We start from the raw sequence: 21,110 nt of genomic DNA on the forward strand, positions 1-21,110 counted from the left end.
TTGTAAGTCTAAGGAAGGATTGCATCATAGTCCAAGAAGAAGTAGACATTGGAGATTTGGCAGAAATTTGGTGTTGAAATGGAACTGGGGAGCTTTAGCCAGTAGATTTCATCAATGGCAAATGGGGTTGAGGACACCTGGGATCACTTGGCTGCTTCTAGGCTGTTGTATCAGGTTTTGTATACTTACCTACATGACAGTAGCAAGATTAATTATCTTGAGTCTTTACAGAGAACAGAGCAAGTCCCCATGCTGCTGAGCTCCACTGTCTCTGCATAAAACAGCATGGAAAACCCTCGCATGGGAGGGGATGGGGTCCAAATTTCAGAATCAACCATGGAGGAAAATCACCTGATGGCCCAATGTGACAGATGACAAACAAACCCACTTGCTGTCAAACTCAGAATGGAGAGAATGTGACTGAAGGATTATATCCACAGGCACATCTTCAAGAAGTAACACCTCTTCTGAAGTCTTATGCAGACCCCCTCAAGTAAAGTAAAATTATTCCTCTTCTTTTCAAATGTCTTCTAATGAAGGAGATGCACAGAAGGGGCCCGGAGCATTTGGTCAATCGCTGTCTTTGTTGCTCTCTTCCTAGCACCTTCTAAAGAGCTCAGATGAAAAGCCAGGTGTGTGTGCAAGGAGATTTGTTTTTCCAAAGGTGAAGTAATTGGATATCATTAAGACAAAGAGAAAGACTGTCTTCTCAAGAGCAAGAAACTCTTTGGAGTTGTAAATCATACTATCAGCCCTTCTTGTATCCATTATACAAAATAGCTGCTTGACCTCTAGCTGTTTATGAATCATTCTTTAAATACTGTGTTAAGTACCAGCATAAGAGCTGTGTCTCAAAAGTCCTTTATGATGGGTTGTCCTGCCTTTAAATCCTCGTCATTTTATGCTAATTACTGACAAGTTATAATTGTCCAATACACCACTCAGAACAATCTTCATGCAGATAATAACTATTTGAGAAGTCACTAAGTGACATAAGGAAAGGAAAGGCATTTGGGTTTGACCTTTCTGAGTACCACATTGCTTCTGGACAACTGGTACAAATTCTGTGTGTAAAAGATCGATTTTTAATCCCCAAATCACAGTGATAAGTTCAGCAGTTACCTTTGGGGTTGGCTTGGTTATGGTGGGAATGTCTGGGTTGCAGGTTCTGACTTGACTTACAGCAATGAGTTGCCCAATTCCTGATGACTTTTGGTAGCAACCAGGTGCCATATTCACTTAGGCTCCTTTGATGAATCCAAGCCTGTTACCACTCATACTACTCACTGCATTTCTACTCTCAGCATTATGGAAGGTTGACTGGAAATTGCGTGATGTGGATGGGTGGCCTGGGTTCACTGCTCATCTAGTGTGGCTAATCATGTTTGGGGGGTACCACTGCTGCCTTTGGAGATCACCCAGCTGTGCACACTTCCAGCAAGGGAAGCAGTGTGAGCAGTCACTGGCCGGACCACCTAGGTAACAAATAAACCCTCAAATGCTTTAGCCCTGCAGTCCCACATCTGCTGTGCAATGGCAAGTTAGGGAAATTCTATAGAATGAACTTGTTTCAGGCACCTTTAGTCTTATTAACTTTTGGAGGAAACCCAGGGAAATTTATATTGGAAAGCTGAATGCTATTATGGCAGGATGGCTGCTAAGTGACTTGGTACGTGCCCTTGGGGACCAGCTCTCCCAACTTTATGAAAAACAATATTAACTGGTTCTCCAGTTTTATGTCACAGCAGGCCCGATGTGGTGTTTTCTACAAAAGGATTGTGATGCTCAGAGTCACTGTAGTATTTCCATTCATTTTTGTGGATTGGATGAAAAGGGAAATGAGCGAAAAAATGGTGAAAATGCAAAGTATGCTATTGACTTGCTTCTCATTGAACTCAGTAAGCTGCTGGACACTTTAGATTTTTCTGTCCTTTCACTTACTATTATTGGGTCATACATGGATGTTTAAAGAGATAAAAATGGGATTTGTCTTGTCTGCCAATTAAGTCAGTTGTGGTCAGCACATGATCTTCAGGGCAGCTAACTGGCATCACCAATACCCCTGGGCCTCTCTTCCATCCCCTGCATACCCCCCTTCCTGCCTGGTATCAGGCTTTATCAGCTGCAAACTCAGGGCAAAGTCTCCTATGGAGAGGACAAGCGCTGACATCTCTCAAGTCTGGTATAAGCCACAGGTGCATTGGGGAGGAGATGGTGAAGCATGAGGGAGCAACCGAGTTGGTATCTGAGTTGTGCTTCAAGAGGAAGGGGCAGGTAATTCATTCTTGAAAATAGCTTGACCCATAAGGAGGTTGTATTGTTTAGGAGCTGATGGATATCTTCCTCTTCTTTCTCCTTTTTTATTTATTTATTTTATTTTTTTAAGGAGCAGGCCATCATGCTTTTGGCATGCTATGAACACCTCTGTGTTTAAGGAAAGTATAGTTGTCTATTTAGTCCCAGGGTTGGTGCTGTTTGAGTGGCACAAAGTAGCTGGAGCAGGATGAGAAGATCTGAGCTGCTGGGTTTTGTTACTCAAGGTGACTGTCAGCATGCCCTCTCCATGCGCCCACATTGTAAGTGCTCTGCGTCCCACCTAGTGAAGTCATTAGGAGGGACCTTCCAAAGCCTCCACATAGTTCTTAGGTCTGCCCCACGCAGACCCAAGCTTGCACCAAATCATCTGTTGCTACAGGTCCTGACAAAAATTCATGATTCAAAAGATCCCAGGAAGAAGGTGGCTGGGGAGAGCTGCTGGGCGAGGTGCTGTTCCTAGTCTGCTTGCCAGCAGGAAGAAAGAATATGCCTAGGGCAAGGTGGACACCTCAGACATGCTCTCAGGTATAGGAATGGGAAATGAATTAATGGAAACTGGGATAGGGGTGACAAGAGGGATGGAGGGAGGAGAGCCATTTTGGCCAGACAGGCTACCCAACTGCCTACAAAGGCTTCCTATCATCCCTGCCACACAAGAGATCCAGTGCTCACCAGGGAAGTGGTGAAAGGTGCACAGAGCATTAAGAAGAGGGTAGAAAGCTTTGTTAATCACACGTATGGGAGGTATCCAAGCTACACATAGTCTATTCTGCTTTAGAAGATAACACGGAGCATTGGGAAAGCAGTGCTACCCCAGCTTGTGCCTTGCTGGAGCATCCTGGGGAGGACAGTGGCTGGGCTGGCTGCAGTAAGGAAGCATCTGAGCATGATAGACACAGCGGGCATTTTAAAGGGTCATGGTCATCACCAGGAGGCATCTACCTCTGCTGCAATGAGAGACGTACTCTGTTTTACCTGGTCAACGGATGAGCCAAGATGAATCAGTGGTGGCCTGAAATGTGTGGCAGCTGCTTTCTTTCCCCTGTGACATGAGTGGGTGAAGGAGAAAAAGAGGCTCTTAGCCAATCTGCACCTCCTAAATACAATTATTTTGTGTTTCTTTAGCAGAAAATTAAGCAACAAGAGTAAGAATTAGTCCTTTGAAACTCCTAGCCCTGACCAGCTCTGGGGAAATGGTGAAAACCAGCCCTCCTCTGCGAAGACGTTCTGGGGATGAGACTCTTTTTCCTCCCTGAGAAAAAGAGAAGAAAATGAGCTGTTTAGCAAAAACAAGGAGAGAAGCTCATGTGGTGAAGGGATGGGAGGCGAGCAGCAGCTGCACAGGTCGGCGAGGGGTGGCACAGCCTCTCCCCGCGCTGGTGCCTGATGCCTGCGGCTGCCAGAGGCCAAACACTGCCTCTTCTTGTGCCAGTTGGAACCGGCAGCTAATGCTTGATTTACTTGATAGCCCCTTTCTCCCCTCATGAACAGGCCTCTTCATGCCCAGGCAGTGTCATTTCCATTCATTTCTAATTATTACATCTCCCCATGGCCGGACTCGCTTCCCCGCCTCCTGCTGAGTGCCGGCTGGGCCCGCGCTGTGCAGGCCTGCTGCGGCGTCGCTCGGCCCTCGCTCCCCTCCGTCACCATCCTGCTCGCAGACGAGGAGGGAGCGTTGAGTGGCACCAACCCAGCCATGGGGTAAAGCCAAGTGCTTTCCGCTGCTCTCATCATAGGTGTGGTGCGATTAACAACAAAGGTCTGAGAACAAATGAGTAATCTCCCTTTCGGTGCCAGCTCTTTCACCTGTCGTTATTAAAAAAATCCCTTTGTGCGCTCTGTGGCTCATCTCCTGAAGGCCACCAAACAGCCCTTTGTACTTGATTGCCACCATATATCCCTGTCATCAGCGTGGCTCCAGCCAAACGCTGCACTGCATCCCACCTGAGGCAGCGGGACCGTCCTCAGAGGGCACTGTGCAGCAGGTGAAGCACTGCCCTCCATCTTCCAGAGGGTAGATGAGGCTTGTCCAGAGATGGGCAGGAACTCTGAGGTAGAAGCTGATGTTTAATTTGAATCCCTCAAACCCTAGTTGAGAGCTTTTGAATTTCTGACTCTCCTTTCTCACCTGATCTAGAAAAGCCACGAGACATGTAAGCTATTTTTCTTGATTTGCAAACCTTGCCCACTACCGGATGTCTGAAAATCACTCCTTTTAAGGTGTCTCGATTTGAGACTCCAAAACTAAAGAAATGTAGTCCATTCAAATGGTTTGGCAAGCCATTTAAATCTTCCAGGAGCAAAGGCCAAACTGTACAACTCTGACTCAAGAAGTGATGTAAAATTGCAAGGATATACATCCTTCATGGGGGAAAAAAAAAAAAAAAAAAAAAAAAAAAAGATCAGATTGCCATGTTTGACAAGGCTTTAAGGTTTTATATATTTATCTTTCCCTTCCTCATTGATGTGTTGGAGATAACTAATAAGCTGGTAAGGCTGATTATAATAGATCCAAAAATAAGACTCAGAGAGATTCACCGCAGCCCGTATCCGACAGGTCTTGTCACTTGGATGCATTTGCAAAAAGCTGGTTTGTCTCTCCATTTGACAGATGCTTTGATGAGCTAATCGTCTCATTTCCATGAACTGCACATCTGTAAAAACAAATGTGGATAAGACTTGAACAAGTGACTAAGCCCTGTTCTTGTTTGCAATGCTTCATGACAATTATTCGAGCAGAGCTGGTATTCCTCGCTGACAGGTGACATGCACACGTGCTGTGTCAAGCAGATGGCTTCTCTGAAGTTTTCCTCTCCAGGAAGGCCGTGAGAGGCTTTTTCCTGTGCCATTGATGGTCTCAGGTACCCCAAGCAGCAGCAGCCATCTTCAGTTAAGCAGGCCACACACATATTGCTCTGGCTTTGGAATGGCAAAGCTTGGGAAGCGATGGTGAAGCAGAGGTTCCCAGGAGAGGCAGATGCTCTTCTCCATTTTCTGCCACACTTGCTGCAGGAGGTGGTGGCTGTCTCATGCATGTTAGATTAGGCAGTAGCTGGATGCTTTATTGCTTGTTTCCTGGCTTTGTTATTGCTGAGGGATAGTTTCCTGTTATGTTTTCAGTGTTGTGCTCAGTGTCCAGTGAGGTACAAAGATTAACAGCCTCTTTGGGCTTTTCTGTACACTTTCTTTACCTTTTCATTACATCGTGGAAGCCAGACTGCCTAGGATTCCCAGTTCCTGGCAAGTGAATTAAGGGCAACTTGGTGACTTAATCCTGTTCCGAAAGCCCCAATATCCATCCCATACACCAAGCCCTCCAGCCAATGTATTTCATCTAGAGAAGGGCCCAACAAAGCTGTATAGTGTGAATGACCTAATCTGCCTTCATTTTACATCATTAATTTGGAGGGAATTTGCTGCATGTCCCTTGCTAGGCAGAGTTCCTTTTGGTTTTATTTTTCCCTTGCTTTCCTGGTTTTCATCTTTAACCTTGTGTCCTGGGGTTTCATTTCCTATTTCAGTGTTACCTTGGTTAACTTTGTACCAAACTGCATTGTAACTATATCAACTGGGAACAAAGGAAAAACCCCACTACACAATTATTTACATCAGAAAGTTTGTTTCCATATTTTCTCTTCAGGTTTTTATGGAGTAGAGATGTGTTGGAGGAGGAGCAATTAAAATGGTCCCTGAGTGCAGGGAAGAATTTGTCCAGCTCCTGAGAAGGGGAGGAGCATTAAATACTGTTTGGGTTGTAAATCCACAGAAATTTGTTTCCTTTTTTCAGGTCAAACTTTAATTAAGAGAATTACACCTCTCCCCTCCTGGACCAGAGCGATTTATTTCAAAGCAAGAGAGTTTTTGCTCTGAAGTGGAAGTTTAAAAGGGAATTATCAGGTACATTCTAAACCAGTTTTGCATCTTTGTTCCTGCTTTATCTGTAGCAATCAGGTAGCATTTTGAAATGCTAGGGGTGAAATGTTTTTTGGTGCAATGCCAGCAAAAAGGTAAAGCCCAACTTCAAGCCTTGGGCTCCTCTCATTATTGTTTTGTCCCTTAGGACCATATTTGGTTAATACCAAAATTTCTTGATGCTTCTCTGACAAGTGTGAAGGGAATTTGAAAGCATGCGTATATTTGCTGGGCGTGGACACAAAGCTCTGTTTTCAGACTCTCCCTGTCCAGAAATGGGGGTGTACAAAAATGAGTCACACGGGGAGCAGCCAGGCTTGGTGAGGCTCCTTCACCACAAAAACCACCATACCTCATTTGTGGGTCTCTCAGCAGAAGAGTCTTGGGCACTGGCTGCTTCCCATGTTCACAGATTAGCAATGGGGAATAGTTCAGTGGTTGCTTTTTCTGTGCAAATAGTGCCTCCTCCTCTCCTGTCCTGTCCTCTCCTGTCCCGTCCTGTCCTGTCCTCTCCCCTTCACTCCACTCCTCCTCTCCGCTCTGCTCCTCTCCGCTCCTCTTTTTGCTATAGAAATGTATTAACACCAATGCAGGGGCACTGCACCGTGTCCTAACGTTGCTGCCAAGCAAGGGTTAAAGCATAGCCATTCACCTCCTCCATTTCCTTACTAACAGCTTTCAGATCTTGGCATCTATCAAAATAGATGCTGAAGCCAAAAACTAACAAAGGTGGAAATGATTGCTGCGGGGCAGGCTGCTGTTTCCTGTAATCGGATCCTAGCCCAAACAGATATGACTCCAGCTGCAGCCCCGTGCTTGTGCTGGAGATGTTTGCAGGGAGCTGCCACGGTACACAAGGCGAGGGAAGCGTCTGTGCAACCTGAAAACAAAAGGAGGCTAGACAAGGGCAGATGTCACAGCTAAAGAGTGGGTTTTGACAAAATATGCATAAAAGAGGTTATAGGTAGGTGGGAGCCTTTCCTTGGGAGCCAGCTTTAGCTCACAGAGGAGCATGTGGGGAAAGGAAACTGGTTTAGATGAAACATCTGGGCCACCCCATGTGATGGATAATGAGTGAAGCAGCCTCTTTGCATTTCCAGTGCTCTAGCTGAACGCAGTCCTCTCAGTCCTTTTTCGTGTTATAAAGCCCACAGACGGGCACAATGGCCAAAGGTTCAGCAGGAGATGAGGGGGAACTTTGACTGGGATGTAACTCTTTGTTCTTTTGTTGGTTGATGGCCATGGGGAAGCACAGTGGATCTAGATGCCAGTCTAGTGGTGCCCCTCAGAAAGGCGTGGTGCTGTGATGGGTGGGAAAGGTGGCAGTAGCTAGACTGTGATACTCACCGGCAGATCCAGCATGGCCAAACACTGACACAGAGTGAAAGCAACTCTTATGGACATGGGTGGGTGCCATGTGGCATCACCAGCGCCTCCTGGATGCTGGTTCTCCATCCTGTGTCCCTCTTCTGTTGAGAGACAAAACACAGGAGGAACAGAAATTTGGAGGAGCTACATCAGAGCTGCAGAACTGCGGGGAAAATGGTTATTTGTGCTCCTTAAGGCATGTAATGGGGGAATGCTGAGCTCTGGAAGCCCAGTTAAGAACAATGGAAGCAACATGGTACGCCCAGCATGTTGGGAAACCGGCCATAAATGAAAAGGGTGTGTGATTTCATAAAACACATTGAGGCTTGTGGAGGAAGCTTACCTAAGTCAATTAGCAATATGCATGCACCTTGGTATGCACAAATCTAACCAGAGCGTTGAGGCTTTAAAAGCCAAATCTGATATAGTTTTGAGCACTCCTGGAAATCGGAAGGAGTGCAATTCTCCTTTGAAAGTGCTTTGTTCTGGAATATTAACTCAGTTTTGAAAAGGTTGCCAGCACACGTAGCTCCACCAGTGTAAATGGAGGTGAGGTTACACCAGTCACATTGGTGCAGAATGGTGGATAGATGTCTATTAATTTTTAAATCAGTCTCATTTCAACTTATTTGAAGTTGATTAAGAAAAGGTTGGTGTTGAACCACAATAAATCATTCTCAAATAAAGGAAGCAATGCAAATTAATAAGGTGAGTAATAAGCTGGTCTAGAGCACCTGGGTTGCATCTCTGCCCAACCAGTCTTCATTAAGTGCTGTGTTAATACTCTGTTAAGTTTCCTTTTGCATTTCAGGCTCTCTGTTAGTTTCTGTGTGCTTTTTAGTGCTTGTGGATGCCTGTTCTCTCATGTTATTGTTTTGTTTTGTATTTTCCCCTGTGGTCACTGGAAATGCCATCTAACCTCTTATGTTCAAAATCTTCTCCATGTAGAGGGGGAAACAAGTGCATTCTTCTTTGGTTTCTTCATGGAGCTGTGCCATGGTGCTCTCTCTGCTTACAAATCCTTGGGAAATACTGGCAGATAGAAATTAAAGCACTGTGCATACATGTTCTGCGTTAAGAGAGATATAAGACCCAGGCATTTTTGAATCTGTTGTGGGTTTGGTATTTGAGTTTTCTTCCTGCTTGTGCCCTAATGCAGTTAAGACTGCCCTGAGTTTGAAAAGTACTTTGACATCTTGAGATGGTCAGATATTTCTAGAAAAAGCATTGCGATATTCACCATCTCTTTCATGGCTGTTAGGATTACTGCCTTCTGTGAGCATCAAATTCACACAGAAAAAAAACACGTATAAAGCATTAAAAAAGCATTGCAGTCTGTCTCCTTTCCCCCACTGACTTCTGAAATTTCACAATTTCTTTCTCAGTTTCCATTACTTGGGAGACACATACATCATGCCAATAGGATTCATAAATATTCTTAATTCCACTTTGCTGACAATTTTCTCTTGCTTTAATCATAATGCAAATGGGATCCCATCCATATGAGAAGCCACTGTTCTGCCTGACTGCATCAGTAGTAATGGAGCAGTGTAGCTTTGCTCAGAAAAGGCCCCCCGCCAAGTGAAGCACCTTTCAGCTGTATTTTTAATACAGAACCACATTTATTTTGTGTTTACACCTTGATTGTCCTTGAAATCCTTCAAGGATGTGCCCCCAGTTTCCACCAGTTACCTTGTACTGGAGCAACTACTAAAGGCTGTTCAGAAAAACATCCACAAGGGAGAGACCAGGATGCTCTGAAGAGCCATCTGGCAATGTCAAAAAAAAAAAAAAAAAAAAGGCAAGCACCACATTTTAGGAGGGTTTCTCCAGCACAGTAGGCGTGGGGTGGTGGGCTGTCATCGTTGTGTTGGTTAAAGCAAGTGGGATCAGGCAGGCTTCAGCTGCAGCACACAGTTTCAGGAAGGCTGTTGCCTCACCACATTACCCAAAGGTGTGTTCAGAGCATGGCAGTGCACGTCACCCTCGGAAAGCTTCATACTGTTAACGCAGATCTGAAGCTGGTGATTTGCTTCTGGGAGCACGGCCATGCCTTGGGGGGCTTGACTGAAGGATTATATTTGTTCTTTTCAGAAAAGACTGTTTTCCAAATGGATCGTAAAAAGGAAAATATGCTCGTAGGTGTTGAAAGAGCAAATGGTTTTGTGTTTGCTTGTGCTGTTCTTTTTTGAGTTTTCCTTGTCTTTGGAAGCAGTGGGGGATTTTATCCTGATTTCAAACTCTGGGTCCTTGTGGACTAGCTCAGTCCAAATAAAATCAGCAAAGACTGCAATTTCAGAGAGTGTGTGAGGGCAGTTGGATTGTTGTACTGTGATCCACACAACAGACCTTCTGAAATACCCTGTTCTCTTTTAGCCAGGTGTTTCCTTTTACATTTTCCTGGGCCTTCTCATTTTTGTATCTGGTTCATGAGCACTCACACTTCTAAACACCCACAGAGTGTTTCTGTAGCTCAGTTATGGCAGCATCTGAGCTGATTTGAAGTCCATTTCATCCTTTCTCGTTGAGATCGTGGTAATCCACACTGCAGTCTTCCATGGGGCAAACTGTCCAGCCCACTGCCCACTTGGTTTCTTTACTCTGTGTTACCGAGACCCCTCCTGGCCTCACCCATACTTGTCCTGGATGTTATTTCTGGGCAGCCTCTGGTGCTTTTTTTCCCCCCATGTCTCAAGCAATTAGCGGTTTCCCCAAGTCACAGAATCGTAGAACATTCTGTGTTGGAAGGGGCCCACAAGGATCATAGGCGCCAACTTTTGGCTCCAGACAGGAGCACCCAAAAAGCCCTTCCTGAGAAGCTCCTGATGCTTCCCCACACTGATTTTGGAGGATGGTGCCCTTGGCTTTTTGTGTGACAACGTTTGGATCCATTTGGAGGCATCTGAACAGTTAGCAGCTCACCAGGCCTGTTGCTGGCCCCACGTCATACACCAACATGCTTCTCTCTGGACGCCACGTGCCTGGGCAGATCTGTTGTGAAATCCTTCCTCTGACTCATCCTTTTGATCATTTTAAATTGCCCACTCAAGAGCACGTTGCAGGCTGGTATGAGCAGCTCGCACGCTGCTGGCGCCTCTCATCTGAGCATCCACAAAGCTTCTTCCAGCATGGCCCCATGTGGGGCAGGTCCCGGCTTGCCGGCTCCTGGGGCAAGTCCTGGGGTCGCTGGAAGGCAGGTCGGGGTGGGAGAGCACCTGGGGAAAGGCTGGGTCTGCTGGTTTTATCAGGTACTCTGTTCCTTCTCTTTGGGATGCAGTGGTAGCTCAGTATTTTCAAAAAGCTCTTTCTTGTGAGTTTTTTGTTTCTTTAAAAATAAAGAAAGAAAAGAAAGACTTGGTCTTTCAGTGACGTCAACAAGAAATATAATGAAAAGCAGGGAAACAAGTCCATTTTTTACATGGCCATTTTTCACAGAGTGGGGGAGAAGGAGTTGGTGGAGCTGCAAGTAAGAATGGCCTAGAAAGAGAGAAATCAGTAAGCTCAACAAATAACCCATTCCTCCAGTGGCACAGCCTCCATCGTTGGATGCATAGTTATCCAATCTCACCTGCTGTGAAACCACATTAAAATGTAAACAACAGCTTGGGAGAATTTTGTCTCTGTCATGTCATGTGCCACCATCTGAGCCCTTGTTGCAAGCTCTGTCCCTCTTTGGAGCAACCTTCCTAGACGAACAGTGTCCTTTTGTCTCTTTTCCCTGTTAATTCTTTATGGCACTATTGATCTCTTGCCTTAATTTTTTCGTACAGTTAAAGATAGCATTATGATCAGATCTGTCTGCACAGGAAGGCAATGATCAGTGACAGCCTGCATGCCTCTACATCAGCAACTTCCTACAAGGCACCTGCTGCCTCCACAGAAGTTTTTGCAGGTAGTTTTAATCACTCTTTGTCTTGCCCAGAGGAGAAAGAGTCCCTGCCTCCTCCAGACATTGCTGAGAGTGGAGGTTGGACTGGATATTTGCATGAGAGAGAGGAGGATCTGCTGCCCTGTATTCCTTCGGTCATCCAGATTAATCATATTGAGTACCCCTGTCTCCTTACTGACTCTTTTCTGACCTGTTCTCCTTTGATGTGCACAGTCCTGTTGGGGCAGTTACCACCTGATGCCCACTAAGGACAAGAAAAAAGAAAATGAGTAAAAAAATGAATTATCTTCTTGCACCGTACCCTGGGGTGCATCAAGCACAGCATCGCCAGTCGGTCGAGGGGATTGTCCCGCTCTGCTCTGCTCTGCGCGGCCTCACCTCGAGCACTGTGTGCAGTTCTGGGCACCACAGTACAAAAAGGATGCAAAACTGATGGAGAGCCTCCAGAGGAGGGGTACGAAGATGGTGAAGGGCCTAGAGGGGAAGACGTATGAGGAGCAGCTGAGGTCACTGGGCCTGTTCAGCCTGGAGAAGAGGAGGCTGAGGGAAGACCTCATCATGGTCTACAGCTTCCTCACGAGGGGAGTGGAGGGACAGGCACCAATCCGTTCTCTTCAGTGACTAGCGATAGGACCTGAGGGAATGGTGTTAAGCTGTGACAGGGGAGGTTCATGCTGGACATCAGGAAGAGGTTCTTCACTGAGAGGGTGGTCGCACACTGGAACAGGCTCCCGGGGGACATAGTCATGACACCGAGCCTGTTGGAGTTTAAAAAGTGTTTGGACTGTGCTCTTAGTCATGTGGTCTGGGTTTTTGGGTAGACCTGTGTGGTGCCAGGAGTTGGACTCAATGATCCTTATGTGTCCCTTCCAACTTGGGATATTCTATGATTCTGTGATTCTAATCAGGATAGAAGGACATGAATTTGCAGGAACTCCAGACAGAAAGGGAAGCAGGCTCAATGGAAGAAGTGAGTGACAAAGCAGCCTTGCATGGAAATGTTATTGCCAGGGATTGTGTTTGTGCGTTTATTTTAATTAACCTCCAAACAACAGATTTGTTTTTGTTTTTAATTTTAAGTACTATTTCTGCCCAGCTTCAAAGTGACCTCCTGAGGTAGCAGTTTGGATAATTCCTAGCAGAGAACAACTTTTGAGTAAGAGCTAGAGCCTCATAATGAAGCTTGAAACATTAAAGCGATCACTTCATTTCCCTGGGTACCTGCGTGCCTGGAATACATCCTCCTTGTGCTCCTTTGCGTGAGCTGCAGAAGGGGTGACAGAATTATTAATTAAAACAGTGGCATATTAATTAAAACAGTGACACAGGGTTTGGAAAATGCAAAAGGTCTGTAAGCTATTTCCTCCTCCTCTCCTTCCCCTGCGATTTATTCTATTCCTGGTTTTCCATGTGATGTCTCTTCCTTGAAAAAAAAGCTCACCTCCCCCATCCAGACTTATTTTGGGGAGATGCCTGGGAACACCTTTTGCTTTGTGCTGAGTTGTTGCTTCATTTCCTGGGCACAGAGGCAGCAAAGGGGACGCCCCCCCATGCCTCCTGGATCATCTCTGCTGGTCGCTGTGCAAATAGACCACAGGAAGCACAGGAAGATGTTGGCACTGAATCCATGCCCTGGCATGGGGCTCTGAGGGAGGTTCCCTGACCTCCATCTAGGTCAGACTCTTGATGTGAAAAGACACAGAGCTTGTCAGAAGCAAAGACTAAAGGTCAGATACATGCATCTGGTGCTGTCTTCTCTTCCAGACAACAGTTCAGGAGCTGTCATCCAGGCTTGGTGTACTCCAGAGGTCTGTGTCCCACAGAGAACCTTCTGCCACCACTCCCCATGGCTGAGGACTGGTGTCCTTACTGGTGCGTGTGCTTCAAGAGTAAGTGCATTGTCTGCAGTGATGTCATTAAAAAAATTAATACATTAAAATGTTTCCTTTGTCTACAATAATGATAATCATTAAAATGTTTCCTTTGTCTACAATAATGATAATCTTAGGTTTTGAGCTTCCTGCAGTGAAACATTTTCTTAATTGAATTCCTCATTCATTGAGCAGCTCTAATAAGCATGAATGGCAATTTCATCTTGCTCTCTGTGTTCTTCTAGGGGATGTTCTTTGAAGGCTGGCTCAAGCCCCACAGCACCACCAGCCAGGAACCCCCTGTGCTCTGCTCAGTTCAGTGCTGAACAAAACACACCAATTACTATACACTGTGCAACCTTACTGCATCCTTTCTAGACCCTCTTTTTCCAGGATCCTTAGCTGATGGATCTGGAGCAAGCTGTCATGTTCTGTTGTGTCTTCTCTACCCTCTTATTTCCACCAGACATTTTGTTCTTTGTTCTCAATATGTTCTTTGCTGGAGATAAGCTCCTATGTCTGTCCCAGGAGGCAGGTACAGCTCTGCCAGAGCTAAGCCACCACTGAGCTGCCTCCCCTGCAAGTTCAGCAGACCTTCCTCCTGACGTATCCCACGCGTATCCCACAAAGGGCTAGCTTAAACCTGGCAATTTTTGCCCCGTTCCTTGTTACGTGTCTTGTAATGCTGGCTGGCCTCCCCCATGCTCTTCATCCTGAAATGTACCTAAAGACATCTCTGACTCCAAGTAGTTGTTGCTGAGGTTGCACATAGCTGGTGAAAATAGTTCTGGTGATGTTACAGTTGTCTAATTGGGAAGGTAAAAAAAAAAAAAAAGAATGGTAAGAGAAAAAGTGGAAAGCAAGAAGATGGGAATCCTGCTGTCACAGCTAGCTTTAATGGAACTGGTAGCATACAAATATGACATCTTCTCTTTAGGGTTTTGTGAGCAAAGAGCCCCTCCAGCAGCCAGTTACTCTCTGCTGTACCCCAGTGCTGATTGCTAGTCAGCTCCAGCCTGAAGCAGCAGCATTATTGGTCCTTTGAGGATCAAGTGAGATCCAGCAACACTCCTGAGATGAGCACATCCCAACTGCTGCCTCAATAAAGCAAACTAAGCACACAAACCAGTGTCTTCTGATAGCTCATCTGTTAATGCAGTGCTGTGCTCTTAAAGTTAAATGGTTTCTCCCAGCTAGAGGCTGGCATCCACTGAGTGAAGAAATGAGCTCCCTGTTCGCTGCATGGAAAAGGCACATGAAATATGGGAAACAGTCTTCAGCAGCTCATTTAGATGTGACACACACAGTTCTCATCTCTAGGACGATTTATCTTCTGTCTTCAGTATTACTGTACTTCAGTGCTTCCCCAAGGTCTAAAGTGTTTATTCAAGACTGATGCAGGGTGAATGGGCTCTAAAGGGATTTGGGTTCCTTTGGGAGGAAAATCCCAGTCTAGCATGCTCTGAGAAGCCAGTGCCATCCCTCTAAAGCCAGGGCAAACCCACATATTGCTTTTGGTTGTGCAGGAGCTAGATGGGCATGTGTGTATCAAATAACTGCAGCTTTGCCAGCTTATTGCACCCAGGACTGCCACGCAGGGCATGCAGAACTCCCCAGGCACTCTTGTGCCATGCTGTGTCATTTCCTGTGGCTTTTTACAAAGCTTCTTCCCAATTGTACTTTGTGCCAGGCTTTTTGTGACTTGCCAGGCAAGACTGCAGATGAAGCATGTGTGTCTGAAGCGTTATCCTTTAGATCTGGCAGGGAGATGACAAGTTTGCTGAAGAATAGTGGAAAATAATGCACTTGTCACAGGAGGTTTGAATTCTTCTCTGGAAGTCACTGTTGATCATGAGCCCAGTTATATTGCAGCTCCTGCAGAACATCTCTCCCTTGCTATCCAGCTTCATTACGGTTCCTATTTTCCGTAGCCTCTCGGGGCAACGTTTTTCTGCAGCTCATGAGGGAAGGGAGCCCTTATAAGCAAACTTCCAGTGCAAGGAATAGTTCTGATAAAAAGCTGCTCGTGTGCAATGAGAAGATGCCTGCCTTGAAACCACTCTGCAGTCTTCCTCTGCGGTGTGTTATAAACACAACAACAAAAGCACAAGGCTGCACACACCAACTGCACAGGGTTGAAGTGTGTGCAATAGCACACCACGCTCCCAGGGCTCAGCACACCTGCTAATGCAAGGCTGTACCAGAGACCGCCTGCACCTTTTCAGTAGTTAGTGGTGGTTTTGCAGAAAGCACACTGTGCTGAAGGTGCTGCTCCACTTGGGATAACGTAGGAATGTTTCCAAATGCACCAAACATGTACAATATTTTTAACTTAAAATGGCTGCTTAAAATGCAACAAAGAATGCAGCTAGTTGAGGGTTTGATCATTTAAAATTAGTACACGTGGCTCAGAAAATACAGCCCAGTCCAATCAGAGCAGAGTGCTTCGCTAAAGACTTGGAAAAACAGGTGCTCTGGAGGGGAAAAAGGTCTAGAGGCTTTTCAGCTCTCATTTACAAAGCAAGACTGTGCCCTTTTATGACTTTAATCTTCTTCCAGTGTCTTTGATTTGCAGTGGACAACAGATATAACCCGTGGATCTTCTACATCTGCAGAGTGACTTCTCCCAGCTCCCCCCTTCTCGCCCTTACGTTCTACCTGAGGCCTCAGAGAAGGTCAGAAGCACTCAGTACATTATATGTGTTTTCAGTTAGGAACTTAAATCAGGTTGGAGCTCAGTACGGGGTGGGGCAGAGCATGGTTTGCTCCCAGCACAGTCCGAGTGACAGTGCAATTGGTGAGGGCTCTGCGTGTCACCTCTTATTGTCATACGTACCACATTGATGGCTCTGTGACACTCAGCAGTGACAGCCTGCAGTCTGTCTGGAGGATATTCCTCATTTCACTTCCCAAACTCCAATATTCCCTATCAACTTGATGTCTCCTCTCTATTTTTGTTACTAAACCGGATTTATATTAAAGATAGAAGCTTGTTGAATTGAGTGAGCATGCATTATTTAATTAAAGGGATGATGAAAATGTGTGTCTGAAATTTCCTGTAAACATTGATTTCTGGGAGGTTGTCCATATTTTGTTTGGCAAATTGACACCTGTGTAGTACTTCCTTGGAGGAAGCCGGTTTGTGTTGAAAGCACTTGCTTATTTAAGGCTGCTTAGAACACGCTCTGAAGCCAGGCTGCATCAGGCTGCTTGAACTGATTTCAGCTTTCATTAAGCAAATGAACACACCCCTGTCTCTTTACATCACGGGCCTTCATGGTGTGGGCAGGATGTCTTCCCACTGAGGACCTGCCCAGAAAGGTGACCACTGCCCAAGGCCGTGTTCCTTCACATGGGTCTAGCTGTATTCTCAGACAGAGCTTGGGTCCACTACATTAGCATGAGGAGCTGGGGTGTGAGCCCTTAGCTCGAGGGGAACCCCTGGTGATGCAGATTATATTGCCGTCATTAAAAGAGGTGGAAGCTCGGAAATATTGCTAATGTCTACAAGTATGCACAGAGATGCTTACTGCAGCCTAGCAGATGTGCAGCTGCTGAGCCGGGTCCGACTGTGGTCTATAGGAGAATCTAAGCAGCCTGCTATGGCTGCTTAGAAATAACAGAGAAATTCCAGGGAAATTCCAGAGAAATAACTCTCTCCATCCATAAAAGCTTGAAGGTCCAAGCCCTGCTCTCATCCAGGTCATTTCAGATACAAAATGTAAACGTAATTCCAAAATCAGGACATCCTGTAGACTCACTGAGGGCATAATGAGCCCTGAGTTACTAGCCTGAGCCTCTCCCACCAAATAAATACATAAATGAAGTCCCAAAAGATTGTTCATAGTGTCAAATTCTGGGCTTCTTCATGAATATATATATATACTGTTTGTTTCTTTTTTTTTGTTTTGTTTCCCTGTGTAAAACTGAGAGATTCAGGAGGGTGGTCCAACCAGCTGCAGTCAGAGAAAGAGATTGTCGTGACTTTAAACTCTGCTACTCTGGCTCAGACCCCGCATAGTTGAGGCTAAATTATTAATAGAGAAGGTGAGTAGCAGATTCCAAATACTCAAGTCAGGCTTCCTCTTGACATTTTCTTTCAGTAAAAATAAGTAGCTTTTCTTTACATCTAACAAAATCTCTTCCCTGGCTCTCCTTGACAGCTCCCCCTCCTGTCTCCACCTCCAGAGATGTCTGAACAGTATAATTTCCTTTTATTTTTAGCCATCTTTCATAATTGAAACTATCTATGTGTCAAAGAGAAAATGCTGCCATGAATTCCTCAACAGGCACTTACCAAAAGCAATTGATTAAAATGAAATATTAAATGGGATTTTATACCCATGGGCTTGGCAACACTGGTGCCTCTCAAAAGAAAAATGTGTAATGACATCAGGATGGATGGGCATGAGGCCATCATCTCCCCAGCTTTGCTGCTGCTTCCCTTTTGGGATCAGTATTGGATCCAGGTTGAGGTGTGTGCAAGGCTCGGTGAGCTTTGGAAAGCAGTGGCTATGCCACCTTGTTTGGATTTGGGAGACTCAGGAACTGTTGTAGATGACTACCTCAGAGCTTAGTTTAGAAGGTTAGACCATTGTCAGAGAAGGCAGTGAGGTTGGAGCTCTTCTTCCCTAGACTACCCTGGGTGGACATGCTGGGTCTTGTGCTTGGGGCACAACAACCCCATGCAATGCTACAGGCTGGGGGCAGAGTGGCTGGAAAGATGCCCAGCGTAAAGGGACCTGGGGGTATTGGTCAACAGCTGGCTGAATATGAGCCAGCAGCGTGCTCAGGTGGCCAAGAAGGCCAACAGCATCCTGGCTTGTGTCAGAAACAGCAGGACTAGGGAAGTGATTGTCCCTCTGTACCGAGCTCTTGTAAGGCCATTCTTCGAATGCTGTGATTGCTTTTGGGCCCCTCACTACCAGAAGGATGTTGAGGTGCTGGAACATGTCCAGAGAAGAGCAGTGAAGCTGGTGAAGGGTCTAGAGAACAAGACTTCTGAGGAGCAGCTGAGGGAGCTGGGGTTGTTTAGCTTAGAGGAGGCTCAGGGGAGACACTATCACACTCTCCAATTGCCTTGGAGGAGGCTGTAGTGAGTTGGGGATCGGGCTCTTCTCCCAGGCACCAAGTGATGAGGGGAAGTGGCCTCAAATTGCACCAGGGGTGGTTTAGGTTGGATATTAGGAGAAATTTCTTCACTGAAGGGGTGGTGCAGCATTGGAATAGGCTGCCCAGGGAAATGTTTGAGTCACCATCCGTGGTAGTTTTCAAGAAACGTTTAGAAACTTAGTAACGTGGTTTAGTGGTGGACTTTAGTACTAGGTTAAAGGTTGGATTAGATGATCTTAGAGGTCTTTTCCAACCTGCATGCTTCTATAATTCTATGATCCCTGACCTCTGAGTTGCCTCCGCTTTATATTAGAGACTTATCAATCTCTCTTAGGGTGGCAAAAAGAGAAATGTAAAGAAAGCAGAGGAATACGGGCTCTGGGCTCCACGTGGGTTGCAATGCTTCCAGTGTCTTGCCAAGCCTGGCCTGGGAAGCAGTGAAATATGGCATTTCTGTGCTGGCTATCACTTAAAATCAAATGTCATCATTGTGACTCACCTCCAGCCCAAAGCCAGCTGCAGTGGAGGTAGAGCAGTTTGTTGCTTCTCCTCTGCCATTTCTCCATCCCTCAACACTAACAACATCTCCTTCTTATGCACCCCCTTCCAGGCTTCCTGCCCTCACCACCCAGCACGAGAACCTGCAGCCTGGGCGGCACCTCTCCTGCTCGGGAGAAGGGTGCTGCACTCACAACCTCTCTTCAGCTTCCTTGCCTCTCCATGGGGACTCTGCATGAGAGGGGAATGCAAGAAAACCCAAACCTGAGGTCTTTAAACCAAAATTGTGTGCGAGGATCTAAACACATGAGGATTCCTGTTGCAAAATTGAGGATTTCTGTTACATTCCTTTGTGAATCCTAATATGCCTGGAAATTATGAATCATAACAAGTCACGCTGCCAAGTACAAGAAGGATTATACGATCTGTGATCCAGTAACTCCCAGCTGCTTAGTCATCTGTGGTAGGTTTTGAGCATGTCACACAACAGATAACATAAGTGACTTTTTAATGTGACACCACAAAAGAGGTTTATTTCATAGGTGTTTCCTCACTCTGCTTGGCCAGAGCATCCTTGCCAGCAGCAGTACCTCCCGGCCTGGCCAAAGCAGGCAGGATTGTTGTCTCATGAGCGGTCACATCCCAGAAGATTTTCCCATTGGGATTTCTGCGGTGGTTTCAACAGCAAGGGAAGGAACTGAGGCTGAGTTGTGCAAGAGGCTGTTGTTACACGGATGTCCATAGATGCACAGAAGCCCGTGTGGCCTCCAAAGGAGGCTGAGGAGGTTTCATTCTCCTGCTGTTCCAGAGGAGACTCCGTGTGCATGTGACTGTAATCTAGCGCTGTGTTGCATGGGCTGCATAGTGTCAGAGCTAGCAAACTCATGCCATTTGCACATCTTTCCTCCATCAACCCCAAATAAACGCTCTTCCCTCATGAAGAGCCTGGCTCCATAACGAAGATATGTGCTGTCCCCCCACTGGCAGTGACAGTCCCTTCCAGCTGCCACCCCGTACCCTGTGAGCAGCTGAAGGGTGTGCAACCAGCACAGCATCCTCAGTGACGTCTTGGGCTACGTGTAGATGAACCAACACAAATGCATCTGCTGTGTGAGTGAAGTTGCATTTAATTGCTGAGATGAATTTGATGTAATTGCCCAGATGGCGTTCCCACTTCAAGAGGAAACCTAGTAGGGGCTTCCCAGATAACCCCACTCTGTGCAAGTGTTGCTGCCCAGCTGTCTCGCTGGCATCAGCCGTGCTTTGCCCAGACACTGAGGGTGACTTTCCAAGACAGCCAAAGTGCCCGACAGCGATTCATGCTCCTGTACATCCTCCCCACCGCCCTTGGAGTGGTTTCAAATGAAAAACCAAACTGCAACAGTTTAAATGTTGCCTCCCACACAGTGTCTGGCTTCAGCCTCCATTACAACTTGCTGCAGGTTCAGAAGCCTCTGGCAGAACAGCCTGCCTGCCCCCCCAAAAATGTGGTTTTGCCAAAATAGAAACGTTTTCACAGAAGGTAATAATGTGACTGAATCATTTGCCAGCATTCTGCTCTAGGTTTTGCAGTTTGTTTCAGCATTTTGTGGTTTTGTTTAATTTTAGAATTCATTTTCTTGAAAGAGATAATGCTGAAACAAAATATTTTATGTTTACAAATAATTGTTAAGGGGGGTTGGTTTTCAAATGCATTTGGAAATGCCAGGATTCTCTACTGCTCAGAAGTCCCATTTTGCTATCAGCTCTGGTTACACAGAAGTTAATGCCACTGTGAAAAGACCTCTTTCCCAGTAATATACTTTACTTTCAGGATGGTGAATTATTGAAATGTTTTCCATGGCTATAGTCCATCTGAAGTCACAATCTCATCTTTCAATAGTGTCAGCCTCATAATAAGTTATTTGCCCAGAGAAGCTGTGGGTGCCCCATCCCTGGAGGTATCCAAGGCCAGGCTGGATGTGGTTGAGCAGCCTGGTCTGGTGGGAGGTGTCCCTGCCCTTGGCAGGGGTTGGAACAAATGATCTTTAAGGTCCCTTCCAACCCAAACCATTCTGTGATTCTGTGATTTCTTTTCTGGTAGCAGCTGGGATCTCTCACCTAGGGCTGAGGTGTGCTTGCTTCCTGGGTGGAGATGGAGAGTG

General features: G+C 46.0%; 2 long non-coding RNA genes across 2 annotated transcripts in view; both read left to right on the top strand.

The window, feature by feature from the left end:
• LOC118173156 overlaps window positions 1-20,017 on the top strand; it is a 192,705-nt gene extending 172,688 nt beyond the window's left edge. The window contains exon 6 of the long non-coding RNA XR_004754062.1: window positions 19,079-20,017. This is a non-coding gene — a long non-coding RNA (uncharacterized LOC118173156). The remainder of the gene's footprint in view (window positions 1-19,078) is intronic.
• LOC118173157 lies at window positions 524-16,627 on the top strand. The gene is made up of 3 exons (XR_004754064.1): window positions 524-632; window positions 13,250-13,374; window positions 15,916-16,627. It is a non-coding gene; the product is annotated as an uncharacterized LOC118173157 (long non-coding RNA).
• Window positions 20,018-21,110: the final 1,093 nt, after the last annotated feature.

This window comes from Oxyura jamaicensis, chromosome 12 (assembly GCF_011077185.1).
Source record: "Oxyura jamaicensis isolate SHBP4307 breed ruddy duck chromosome 12, BPBGC_Ojam_1.0, whole genome shotgun sequence".
In the NCBI taxonomy this organism is placed as follows: domain Eukaryota; kingdom Metazoa; phylum Chordata; class Aves; order Anseriformes; family Anatidae; genus Oxyura; species Oxyura jamaicensis.